Source organism: Lissotriton helveticus, chromosome 1_1, assembly GCF_964261635.1.
Source record: "Lissotriton helveticus chromosome 1_1, aLisHel1.1, whole genome shotgun sequence".
In the NCBI taxonomy this organism is placed as follows: Eukaryota; Metazoa; Chordata; class Amphibia; order Caudata; family Salamandridae; genus Lissotriton; species Lissotriton helveticus.
In genome coordinates, this window is record NC_136057.1 from 546,370,526 (window position 1) to 546,384,471 (window position 13,946).

The 13,946-nt window shown below is 42.6% G+C and overlaps 1 long non-coding RNA gene across 1 annotated transcript in view; it reads left to right on the forward strand.

Moving 5' to 3' along the window:
- LOC144770107 (uncharacterized) overlaps positions 1 to 13,946 on the forward strand; it is a 206,656-nt gene that overhangs the window by 101,600 nt on the left and 91,110 nt on the right. The gene's annotated exons all lie outside the window — the stretch shown is intronic.

Sequence of the window (13,946 nt, forward strand, 5' to 3'; positions counted from 1 at the left end):
GATCGACAGATGACAATGATTAATGGTGCTAGATATATTGATCTGTCTGCATTCCAGACAGGAACAGCAACTTCCAAACATAATATTGTTGCAACAGTTCATAAAATAAACTGAGTGAAACAAAGAAAAGGGATGCGCTGCAGACGTCTTTGTTGATGTATCGTTGTTCTTGTCAAATGCCTGACAGCTGATTGAATGTGTTTGTAGTATGACAACTGTTCTCTGCAGCTTGACACATATATTATGTTTGACCAAATACGTGGATGAACTGAAAAGTGCAATTGTCTGAATATTAATTTTGAAAAACCAAAATATGTTTCAGCAATTTATATTAAACAATTAGTATTTAATTGAATAACTGGATAACTGTAATAGTGTATTCATTTGAAATTATGTACTAATAACGTTTTTGTACTACTATGACGACTACGACACCTACAACTAAACTGATGATATCATTAATAACAGAAGTTATGTAAATAATAAAATCCTATAGCGAAGACTACTATCACTCTTACTGGCACTGCCATTAACAGCAACAATATCGGTAGTAGAAGTCATGGTCTTAGAAACAATGATAATTAAAATACTAATAATATTAAAAATGGTAATATAAACAGGAACAGAGATAGAACGTTAATGAGCCACTTAAAGGGTTTTTCGGTAAAACACTGAACATCAGCAGTGAATACCTTTCATTCAACATCTTTAATAATATAATACTCAGTTTAAAGGGTCCCATATTTGAAAGTTTGCCTATAACATCATTCCGCTTTTCTATTTAATTAAGGAAGCAGCCGAAAATTAATTGGTCTTGACAGATAGGTGTAAGCAGTTAGTTAAAGAAAGGACTAGACCCAGGTGGAATTTTAATCATGCTGGATTAATCAGAGAAATTCTGTTAATTCCGTATTACTCTTTGATGCGAAATTACCAATAATAATTCAGCTACGCCAAATGTAGTAATTGGGAGTAATCTTTGGAGAAAAAACACACAGTGAGAGCCCATTTATAGAGTGCGAGTGCCTGCTAGCGCAGCTGTTTATGTTCAGTTGCATTAAGTGTTTTTTTTTTATCAAAATGCATTCTCATGTCTATTTTGGATAGAAATGGGCATTTTTACGTTAGGAAAATATCTCTATATGTAGAATTACTCTTGCATAATTATGTGTAATTGCAGTGAATATTTGGGTAATTCTTTCTGATCACGCTACATGGAATTGGGCGAGTTACGCCCATCCCTCGAAAGGACACCTTTTTTTAACACATCTGTTTTAAGAGGAGGTGTTCACATATGATACTAGGCAGGCCATTGCACCTGCGCCAGGCTGCTGTCCTAGTAAGTCTCCTTTCACCACATTCTCTCTTTTTTACTATGAAATGTCATTTACTCCAAGTAAAGAAAGTTTACAATGTCTGGGTGCCGATTCTAGAAGGCCATGTGGATGCCTTTTTATGTAAAGGGCAATGGTTAGTGGGATCCAATGAATATATTCTGCTCACATTAAGCATGAGGAGTGAAGGGTAACACAAGACACGCCGATTAGTCCTTGCACAGCAATGTACCAAATGCTTTGTGTAGTACACAAACAATGATGCGTAGTCCAGGTGTAGTAGTAGATCCCTCTTTATTGGTAGGTAGTAAGGTGGCAAGTTACAGGATAGTAAGTTACAAGGAGAAAACCCCACCAGGAGAGAGCTACCAGCTCCTCAGCCTCAGATGACCAACTGACAATCTCAACACAGGGAGGCACACTAACATTCCATGATGTCAGAGGACATTCTGATAAAGTGGTAGAGAGGGAAATTACATAGAACCATTTACCACACATCCTCTTCCGTTAATAAACAACAGCAAGTAAGAAGTCAAGACGGAGCAGAAGGATTCAGAGGAGACTGTAGACACAAGAGCTAGTCAAAGAGACAAATTGAAAAGCAAGGGACTCAAGCGTGAAAGTAGAAACAAAGGACAATAAAAAGAGGCATGTAGAAAGATAAACATAAGATGCATAAATGGTCATGATTAGACAAAACACAAGAATGCAAATTACATAACATGCCCATCCACCCTTCTTAACAAAACAAGGTAGCGATCCTGGCAAATCAAGCAGGGTGTAACAACTGAATGACAAAATGAGTGCAGATGGAAATAAGCACAATAAGATGAACTATCAACCTACACAGAAAAAGGTATGCTTTGTAATAAAGACTTGCGCATGACATGCACTAACAACTTCCCTTCTAAGGGTACACTTAGAAGAGTAACCTTTAAACTGTGGAACACAACAACTCCCCAGGAAAGGGTACACCAGAGGAAACTAACGCCCCTGGAACATAATACATAGTAGCCACACACTAACAAAAGTGGCGGAATTACACCAAGAGGTAGCGCTGACAACGCACCTCGACTATCCACAAAGAGCGATGCAATTTAGACCAACACAGACAACCTCCCCTAACTAAAGGGTACACCATTGAACAATGTAGTAATTGTTCAAGATAACATCACTAAATGAACGCACCTCGACTATCCACAAAGAGCGATGCAATTTAGACCAACATAGACAACCTCCCCTAACTAAAGGGTACACCATTGAACAATGTAGTAATTGTTCAAGATAACATCACTAAATGGCGGCGCTGACAACGCACACCACTTTCCCCAGAAAAGGGTACACAAAGATACTAATCTTTGAAACTTTCGAACAAATTAGTTACATGCAGACAACCTCCCCTAATAAAAGGGTACACCACGTGAAAGTGCGCAACGTAACTTCTCCAAAGGGTAACAACAAGACCCTAGGAAACAAAATGTAGGCACTGACTGGCACCACAACCCCGCAACATCCCCTGAGTAAGGGTACAGCATAAGTACTAACCCTAAGTACATGGATGGGGAATTAATAAGACTTAAACAGTCTAACTGCACAAGCAGAGTGAAACACAGTATACCCATCCTGTGAGACCAAAACTACAACATTCCCTATATAAAGATATACAGGGTACTCCATAGGTACAACATCACCCTAGTTTCAAGATATGGCATTGACTGGCCACACACCCACACTTAAATAAGGGTACACCGTAGGGTAAGATGTTGCCTTAGGAAACTAAACTCCCCACAAAAGAGAACAACAAAAGGTACTAAATCAACCAGAGAGAAGTTATGCTCAAAACATACACCCACCCATAACATGCGTGGAGAAACTAAAAAGTTCACCACAATGATATACTACAATCTCTCAAAGGTAAATAGAGCATTCAATTATGCCCAACACACACATCAACCTACAACATACACTGAAATACAAATAATGTAAAGCATAGGCAAATGAAGAGAAAAAAAACAAGAGTTTTTAGCTCCGGTGAGCGATTTCTCACCCGAGATCTTCATAGCCAGGATTGTCCATAAACTCCAGTGAGTGACTTGACTCCCGGAGACGTGTAGGCAAGTCCAGAAAAGTAGTCCACACACCCTCCGCTCAAGGAAACAAAACATCCAATGTTGAGACATCGACCGCTCCAGTGCCAGCATTGGAAAGGAGGAGAAACTGAGTGATGTGTGAGAACTACACCGTGACTCCGATAGTGCCAGAAGAGGAGTTCGTGAAAAATTAAAATATCCACAGTCTCTGCGCAGACTCTGCAAAGGACAGTTGAGCCATATAGGAGGCAGAGCGATAGACGTCCGCGAGGGAAAACGACCACGTTGCTCAAAGGTTGTAGCTTCATAGAACCAAAACTGCTGTCGCCTGTGTGAGAATAATAGTACTCAAAGCTGGCGCAGACTGACATGTAAACCCACGAAGGCGGTCTGACAGCATGACGCTCCACCTGGCGCTCACCGAATGGCTCAAGGCACGCTGCTGCACCAAAACTCGTCGAGGCAGCAGAAGCAGTGCAAACGAAGACAGACGTCATAGAGTCAAGACGGTTGCTGCTAGAGGAGAGGTGAGAAGTACGTGCCTTGTGGAGATTTTCAAAATGAAATATGTCGGTTTAACGGTGATGAAGGGGCAGACACACTAGTTTTTATCTGAAAGACTAGGCAACCAACGACTGTAGAAGCAGTGAGGGAGCACTTCAAATAAACGAAGTTGAAAGGACACTCACCACATAATGCAATCCGTCTTTCAAGACGTAGGCTCATAGCGAGGACACTGTTCTCGAGTACACTCAAATAACACTCAACGAAATTGGCAAAAGTGAGGAGTAGTGCCAGCGCTGGGCATCCGTAAAAGGACACTCACTGGTGTTTGCAGTTGTGAAAACTGCTAGCGCTGGGCGAACTGTCAAGGTGCAAAAGCCATAGAGAAACAGTAGGGTGATCAGGCCAGATGAATCTCATACGCTTTTGGGGCTGGAGAAATTAAATTTCCAGAAGACAGCAAGGTCGCAGTGGACTCCTTCACCTATCAAACGCCCAGGGTGCAGACTGTCCAGGGTGAAGAGGACACTGGTGGGGTTTGCTGGGCGTTTCTCCAATTACAAAAGAAAATAAACTTACTTCTGTTTTAATTTAGACTGGATCCCAAAACAGTCCATGGTTTCCTTATTCTAACTCCTGTAGTTACTTAAACTGGGTCCCAGAACAGTCTTTGGTTTCCTTTGTGCTCAGTTACAGTCTTCTTTATGTGCAGCATAGGTTAGTCCAAGAAACGTCGCCAAATTGTAGTACACAAACAATGATGCGTAGTCCAGGTGTAGTAGTAGATCCCTCTTTATTGGTAGGTAGTAAGGTGGCAAGTTACAGGATAGTAAGTTACAAGGAGAAAACCCCACCAGGAGAGAGCTACCAGCTCCTCAGCCTCAGATGACCAACTGACAATCTCAACACAGGGAGGCACACTAACATTCCATGATGTCAGAGGACATTCTGATAAAGTGATACAGAGGGAAATTACATAGAACCATTTACCACACTTTGCCTCTTGTTCTTGCATGTATAGGTGCCAGTCTTGCTAGGGTCTGAACCACGGCCCATATAGGGCTCAACTAACTGTTGCTCATCTGCATTTGGAAACCTTGGAAGCTTAAGAAGGGATTGGAGCTTGAACCACTGCTTACATTTTTGTAGAATCTTGGGGCCTCATTTATGAGCCCTTGCGTCACTTTTACACCGCCGGTGCGTCACTTTTTGTGAAGCACCAGTGGCGTAAACAATGCGCCTTGTTGCGCCATATTTACAAAGTGACGCATCGAGGTAGAAGCGTCACTTTGTAAACCCCTGCGCCACATTATACCTGCGCCAGGTATAATGTATGCAGAGGGGGCGTTCCCCCGCAAAAAGCCTCGTAATAGTGACGCAGTGAAATCTATGAGATTTCACTGCGTCAAAATCTTGCGCCTGACTCACAGCAGGCGTAAGACTGACGCAAGCCCTTTCACATGGGGCTTTCCCCATGTGAAAGGACGCATTGCTGGAGTTGCGTCACTTTTGTGACACACTCCAGCAATGCGTCACTTTTGTGCTTACAGATACGTCAGAAATACTGAAGTATCTGTAACTCCTTGCGCAATGATGCGTCATATTGTAAATATGACGCATCATTGGGGTCGCAAGGAGGGCGCAATGAAAAGTGACGCACCGCTGTTTTCTCGCAGCGATGCGTCACTTTTCATAAATGAGGCCCCATGTCTTTTAAAGATTGTGGGGTTTTTGCTCAGTTTGCCATCCTTCATTGCGCATCCACTTCCTTCCTCATTCATTTGGTTTTCGCCTTTAGCACTAGCAGTATCCTTGCCTTTAAAACAAAAGAAGATAAAGGTGCATGGCTACTCCTCATGGCACAAATTCCTTTTGGAATAATTTTTCTTTCTCAAGAGCATCTCTGACTTGCGCACATTACCATCTGTATTACTGGGCCTTTATTGATGTAGACATAGAGAGCATCTACTATTCCTGTGGCTAGGCTAATGCTATGTAGCTGTCTATATATTTTAGCCTAATTTGCATGTCTCCAAACCCCGACCTGTTACACTGCCAGGCACTGGGTCTAATATTGAGATAACTTCATCTCCCTGGTCATCATGCATGACACATACTACATATGCTGAGGACAAAAAATACTTTATTTACTGTGATTTGACCTATTATAAAATTATTTATAATAAAAGTATGAAATATTGAAACACATAAATGTTGCAATATTGATTAATCATAAGAAGGAAGACATATGTATACTGCTCTAACACTGACAAAGAACTCTTCAACATTGTCAAGTAATTCACCAACCCACAGACCCTCAGCGACAATCTCTCAGACTTCTTTCACAACAAAATCCTTAAGAGCCACTCCAACTTGGTGCCAAGAAATCTTATGTATTGATTGTAAAAGCTCCTGGGATAAAGATGAAGGGAAATGCTTAAGATCTTTACTCTCTCTCCCCAGCTCAGCAATGATCCAGGCAATTAGACTGGAACTTGGCCTGACTCGGTGGAACATTCAGGTGCAACTAAGTTTACTTAGATTTTGGAATTGTTTGGGTCTTGGGGAGGTCACAAAGGTGTCTCAGTGGTGCATGAAAGAGATCCAATCTAGTGAGTGAAAGAGGGCTAAAGCCACAAGATGCAAACTTCAGACCATTTGTGATCACCTGAACGTGGAAACAGAACCGAAGACGTTGCAAATCAACATGACAAAGAGTGTACTTAGAATGCAGGGTAAAGAATTGTCACGAGCAGTAGACAGAGAATGTTTGAGTATGAAAGACTCTGTAAAATGTATGAGTAACAGCTGGGAGAAAGATAAAAGCTATCCCTACCGAGACACATTACAGAATCGTTGGTTAAGAATGGATGTACTAAGGATTAGAATCGATATTAACCCGGCAGTAATAAATAGTGCAGTAAAATCTGGTCTAATTCAACAAGATGGCAATTGTATGTGTAATATAGGGATGAAATGTAACATTTTACATATTTTATTGGACTGCCGGAAATTTTTATATTTACGTAAATTAATACTTTGTCCGATCTTTTTAAAGTATGATGTTAGGGCGCCTTCACAAGCATGGGAGCGTCTCGCTGATATGGAACATTTAGATATCGCGATAGCTATTGGGAAATTTATGCAGGGTGTCTAATGGTTCCCTGGTCCTATAGAGACTTAAGAGACGCGAGATGCCTTGCAATCTAAAATGAAATTAGTGGTTTTAAAATTGGTAGGAATTAAGTTTTAAGGTTAGTATGGTTTTTATTGCTTAAGAAAATTACTTTGTAATGTGTAGACTTTTTTCAATGATAATGTATGTGTTGTGGTTTAAAGACCAGATGGTTTAAATAAACTTTATTTTTGCCTTTACTTGACACTCCAAACCCTAACTGCTACCTGGTGCTCCCACTCCCTAACAAACTAGAGCTCAATCATCACAGAGGACATCACCAGGATCAAGCAGACCATCCACTCAGGGTCCCCCTCACACCCCTGTCCTAACCAGATGCACAAACTGGGAAATAAAATGATCAATGGCAACCTCACCACCATCATCAACTCCTCCATCCGCAGCAGAAACCGGATACTTCCTGGACAAATGGAAACACACGGAGGTCACCGCTTTGCTAAAGTAACCCTTGGCTAATTCTAAAGATCTCAGCAACTAGAGGCCCATCTCACTCTTAACCTGCCCAACCAAAGTCCTGGAAAAAGAGATCAACAAGCAGCTCTCTGCCCATCTTGAAGAGCATCACTTCCTGGACTCCACCCAATCAGGTTTCAGCCGCAACCACAGCATGGAGACTGCCCTTCTAGCACCAACAGATAATATACACTCAATCGCGGACATAGGAGAAACTGCTGGCCTCATCCTGCTCAACCTTTTGGTGGCATTCAACACCGTCTCTCATGGTACCCTCATCACCAGAGTTCAGGAATCAGGAGTCCAATGACTCACCCTAAGTTGGAGCTACTCCTTCCTCTCAAGCAGGCCACAATGGTTCGGACTCTCCACATTCACCTACGAACCCAAGAAGATCATCTGCGGAGTCCCCAGGGGCTCCTCACTCAGCCTGTCCCTGGTCAACATTTACATGGCACCTCTTGCCACATCATAAGAACCCACAACATCAACATTGTCTCCTACTCTGAGGTCACTCAGCTCATCCTCATACTCTCCGTCACCAATGCAAAGAACAACACCAGGAACAAATTCAATGATCTGCATATATGATGTAGAAAACTGGATACAAGAGAACTGACTAAATCTCAACATAGATTAAACAGAGGTTCTAAAGTTCAGAAATAAGAACTCCCCCTGGGACGCCTCCTGGTGGCCACCTGGCGGCCACCTGGCCTGAGTCCTATGCTCACCCCCATAACCATGACAGAAAACTCTGCCATCATCCTTGACAACAAATTCTCAATGAACAAACAAGTCAACACTGCGATCTGATCTTCCTGCCACCTCAGAATGCTTTGCAAAATCTTCAAATGGCTCCCCACACACATTAGACACAAAGTCACCCAGGCCTTTATCGCCAGCAGTGCACAATATGTCAGCATCTCCAGTCAAGTCATTCAAAGACTCCAAACCATTTAAAACACCACACCCAGTCTTGTCCTAGACATCCCCAGAAGTGCACACATCACACAATACCTCACAAAACTGCAATGACTGCCCATCCAGAAATGCTGTATATTAAATCTTCTCATCCATGCCTACAAAGCCCTCCCCAATGTTCAGCAACTGACTCCAACTTTACCAACCCTTCAGACATCTACGGTCCACTTCTCTCTGCCTCTCACGAGTCCCCTGCGTCCACCGAAGCAAGATAGGGGGTTGTGCTTTCTACTTCACCGAAGTCAGAAACTGGAACCAACTCCCTCTACACATCAGGACCAACACTCCACTTTTGAACTTCTGCAGGAAGCTGAAGACCTGGATGTTCTATTAGGAGCACCTCAAGACCTACGCTTCTCCTCTGGCACATGGATACCCTCATGTGTGATAAGCTGTGCCATAGAAATCTACATAACATATTTTGAAGCAAACCCAGATTTACAAAGATTGGTAAACCTACAATTGCGCACAAATGGTACACCCATCTAACAAAGGTGTTTATTTCACTCTTAGAACCCCTTTCAGAGGGCCATGAGGCATGCAGGGGTTGCATGACCCAATCATGGTGGTTGAGGCATTTTATCCTGATGTCCCAGGGAATTACTATGGATCCTGGACAACTGGGCCAAGTACTCCTTTTGCATTTGACTCTCAGTGGTAGCTGTTGACAAGCAGTGAAAGACTTCCTCAGAGGGTTGGGGAGTGTGAATATAGATTATTTAACATTACTCACCATAACTCAAAGAGCGTACAGCAGTATCAATAAATCAATCTCTAGTCAAATACTTATTTTTATAGTAATAAGAAGTATTTTAATTCTAACTCTAAGCATTGAAAGGCACATTATGACATTTGTAGACAATGACACATGCCCCTCTTGAGGTCGGGGATTGTGGGAAATTGTGTTACTGGTTGAGGAGTGTATAGCCCTACTCAAGCAGCAACCATAATTCTTGTCAGGTTGAAATGCAAGGAAAACTCCAAATTAACCTGTGCAAAATCCTCTGGTAGCTTGGCACAAGAGCAGTCAAGATTAAGTTAGCGCAGTATGTAAAGTATTCACGCTGCACACAAATAGTAATAATGTGAAAAAACAACCAAAGTAAATACATTACTTGACATAAAAATGACAAAAATCCAAACCAGCAGAACCAGAGATATACAATTTTGAAATGTAATTCAAAATCACAAAGTGGCAACTGTGGTTATCTCGTGGCACCAGACCAGGACGAAGTCACAAGTTCACGCAGACTGCAATGCTGCATGGGCCATATACAGGGACCAAACTATTCACGCTGAGAAATGTACGTTAAATCATGGTTGTGGAGCATCGAACCACGCATCGACGGTCCCAAGGAGCGATGGCAGGTCTGCATCAAGGATCTGACATGAAGTGGCAGTTTCAATGGGCTGTGATGGAGAATTGCATTGAGGCTGCACCGGTTTTAATGAGGATCTGTGAGGTCCATGTTGAGGATGCATCCTCCAGCGACAGTTCTGAGAGCTGCAAGGGCTGTGATGTAGGTTTTTTATTGAGGTTGAGTTTTGCGGCGTTGGAACAAATGAGGTGCTGCAAAGAGCTGTGTCTGGGTCTCGACTGGAGTGGCACCCCTTGGAGGGTTTAATGACTCACAGTAGGCAGAGTCTAAGTGCAGGGGGAAAGATGGTTGGAGTTTTTTCTGTCCTTGGGGCTCTGATCAGGAAGCAAGACAATTACACCTTGGAATCGCTGTGGTGGTCCCAGGTTCATGATGAAGTTCTAGTCCTTCTAACTCATGCAGCAGGCCAGCAGGAATGGCACCATGTGCATCTAATGAGGGCGCAGCTTTTTTCTGCTGCTCAAGTATATATTCTACTTGAGCAGCAGCATCTTCAACATGAGTGGCAGATTTCTCAACGCGAGGTGTAGCAACCTTCTGGGTTGAGATAGTTCAACAGGAGGCGGTCTGGCATATGATTTTCCTCACTCGATTTAAGTTGGCGAGCCACAAAATAGGAAAAACTCCACTCCACGCCACTATACGTTTTTCGGAAGTCTGCGCTCTACGTAGAGAGTGGAGTGGGAAAAACTCTGCAAATGCTGCCAGCGGATAACAGTTTAATTGCAGGCCTAATTTATAACTGTTGCACACTTTCAGAGCAATACATAGGTACCAACTTCCAGCTACAACTAGTCATGTGATCCAGGATGCAGGCACCAATTGGTTAGGACTTAAAATCCAACTTTACCATTAAGTTACAATTATTTAGACACCAAAAGTTACTTTCACACCGGCTCCCAATAGAAAGTTATAAGATAACCCAATGTTAACTTATCAGAGCGAAATGCCTTTGACGAAGTGAAAAACGAATTTAAGAGTTTTTCACTTCCAGGTCATTTAAAAGTTAAAAGTACATGTCCAACTTTTCAAATACCTGCACTATGAGCTGATTAGGGAATACCCTAGGGGTGACTAATATGTATTAAAAAGGTTTGGAGCTGGCAAAAGGTTTTTTTGGCGATCTCAAAAAGGTACTCTATGATTGCACACACTGGTGGCAGAGGCAGCCCTGAGATATGTTTAAAATGCTACTTATGTGGGTGGCACAATGAGACCTGCAGGCCCGTTAGAAGCATTTATGTTTTAGGCTCTGGGTACAGGCAGTACTTCTTTACTAGAGGCTTACAAGTAAATTAAATGTGTAACCCTATTTCACCATATTTAAAGGAGAGAGCACAAACCCTCTAGCATTGGTTAGTATTCCTAAGGCCACAAAACTGGATTTGGCGAAAACAGGAGTAGCAAGGCAAAATGTTTGGGAGAAGACTACCGTAAGACTGACAGGTCTAACAGGGCTCTGGTGTTTCTTGAGCAAATACCTGATCCACCCACTCCTCGCAATGTGGTTGGGGTTATTTCCCATTCACTGGTGACAGCATTCAGAAATGCTAACTAGCAAGCCTTAACTCAAGAGTTCACTACGACTCTTAGAAAATAGTCAAAAGTGTCTTGGCACCACATCGCTCTTACCAGTGAGTCCCTGGGCGCCCGGTATACCTGTTACCAGTCTGACCTGCTCCAGCTGAGAGGAAGCATACACCATTTCAGTATGGGCACCCCATCTGTAGGCACTCACAAGGCCACGGTCCTGCTTGGTAAGTCAACTGCACTTGTGAGGCACAGTAGCAGACACCTCTCCTCTGCGTCCATGCAGTTGTCTCCGACAGCTATTAGAGGTGTTAATGTGCTCCTCTTGCAAGAAAGTTCTATGCTCCCCAACAGTGGGGAGGTTAATATCAATGCTCCTGATCTTGGTCCCAGGGAGGTGATGATGTGTCCACAACATCCTCAATCAGTCCAAAGGGTATGCTCATGTGCAGTCCGCGGTGCTCCTTATGACCTATGGATCATCACTCCTTCACAGTTCTCTGCCTTCGGCCCAAACCTCACAGCATGAACATTTCTGGTAGCCCCTCCTGGTATAAGGGATTACTGCACCACTGCCTTCCAATTGCCAATGCTCACTGCACTACAGTCTGTACCAAGATGGCCCCTCCTGATCACTGCGATCCAGCCCAGGCTTCAGACCTCATTATCAGGCAGCAACTTCCATTGTAGCCCCTCCTTGCACACATTGTCGCCACAATGGTGCTGTACAGGCTTTGCTCTAATATCACAGTACACTTTCAATGGCTATCTTCATGACGGCCATCTCCTGACATACAGGGGTTTCCAACTTGAATCTGCACATGGGAAGCAACCTGATTGGTGCATCAGCCATCTCCTCTCACCTCACAACAAGAGTCCAATTGACAGATCTCCCCATAGGACTTCGCTCCCTCCAATATTCTCCTCTTCATCACAGGGCAAACAGGTCTTTGCAAGCAGGCAGGTGCTGGTGCTCCAGGTTCCAGAACAGATGGGCTTGGTTTCTCTGTGTGATGTCTCCTCACCTAACAGGGAGACTAGCAGGCCTTGGCCCCCAGTTCTGGTGATAAATGTAAAATAGGAACCAACAATTTGAAGATAAAAAGTAGTGGTTTATTAGAAGAAAGATCCCAGCCACAGGTGAGCATCCAGCCAGCATCAGGATATGACTATAACTGCTTCTAGGTCAAAGCATAACATTCCATATCAGGTTCCAGTGCTCCATGACATCAGCGCAGCTGTGTCATGAAGAGCATAGAGAACTACGATGCTACACATCTCCCTTCTTAACAACAGTAACAAAATTACAAAAGGAAATGAGTTAACATTTAGGCTTAAATCAGAAACGAAATAGGAGGAAAAAATTAACATAAAAGAGTCTAGAAATGAAAATGGTGCAAGCAAAATTCCCTATAAAAAGAAGGAGAACAGTCTTGATTTCTCCCAAGTAAGATGTTATAGGTGTGGTAAAATGGGACATTTTGCTACGGATAGACAATGTCAAGGTTGGAAGGCATATTGTGGTAAATGTAAAAGGAAGGGACATGTTACCTCATGTTGTAGAGGGGGAAACTACAAAAGTAGAGTGAGTGAGATATTTTATGACTTTGAAAATGAATGTAATTCTGATGAAAATCTAGATTGTAGCCAAATTTGTATACAAACTGTAAGTGCTGAAGAAGCAAAGAATTCGCCTTCTGACGAAATTCTAATAGAAGGTTTCCCCACAAAAGTTTTATTTGATTCTGGAGCAAAAATCACTATTGTTGCAAAAGATTTTTTCTTGAATAAGTTAGGCCAAAAGCTTAAGTTGTCTCGCCCTGACATAAGACCTTTCGGCTATGCGGGACAACCCATTAAACTACTTGGAGTGTGTGAAGGAGTAATCAATTATAAGAATAGGTTGACCAAAGCAAAAATTTATGTTTCTCAAAAGGGAGATAGCATAATAAGTTGGTTTGCTCTCAAAGATTTGGGGGTTATTCTTGATCCAAATTCGACCCCTCCTATCGTGTTAAAAGAGCCTTTTCCCTCTACCTCCCATACTATTTCTCTGGTTTCTCAAGATTTCACCACTGAGTTGAAAATGAAGTTTCCTAAAGTATTTTCTGAAGACTTGGGATGCCTTAATGATTATTGTCATCGTATCATTTTGAAAAAAGATGCTGTACCTGTTTGCTGCAAAGTACGAAATGTACCTGTGGCTGTCAGAGAGCAAGTTAAAGCTGAACTTGAGAAACTTATCAAAGGAGGCATAATTGAAACAGTAGAGGGAACAGAATGGGTTGCCCCGATTGTTGCAGCTAAAAAATCGGACAACTCTCTTCGTCTCTGTGTCGATTTAAGGGAGCTCAATAAGTGTGTAGTCACTGATCATTACCCTTTACCCAAGATTGCTGACATGCTTATGCTACTCAAGGGTGCTAAGATTTTTAGCACCATTGATCTACGGTCCGCATACCATCAGATTAGGTTGGAA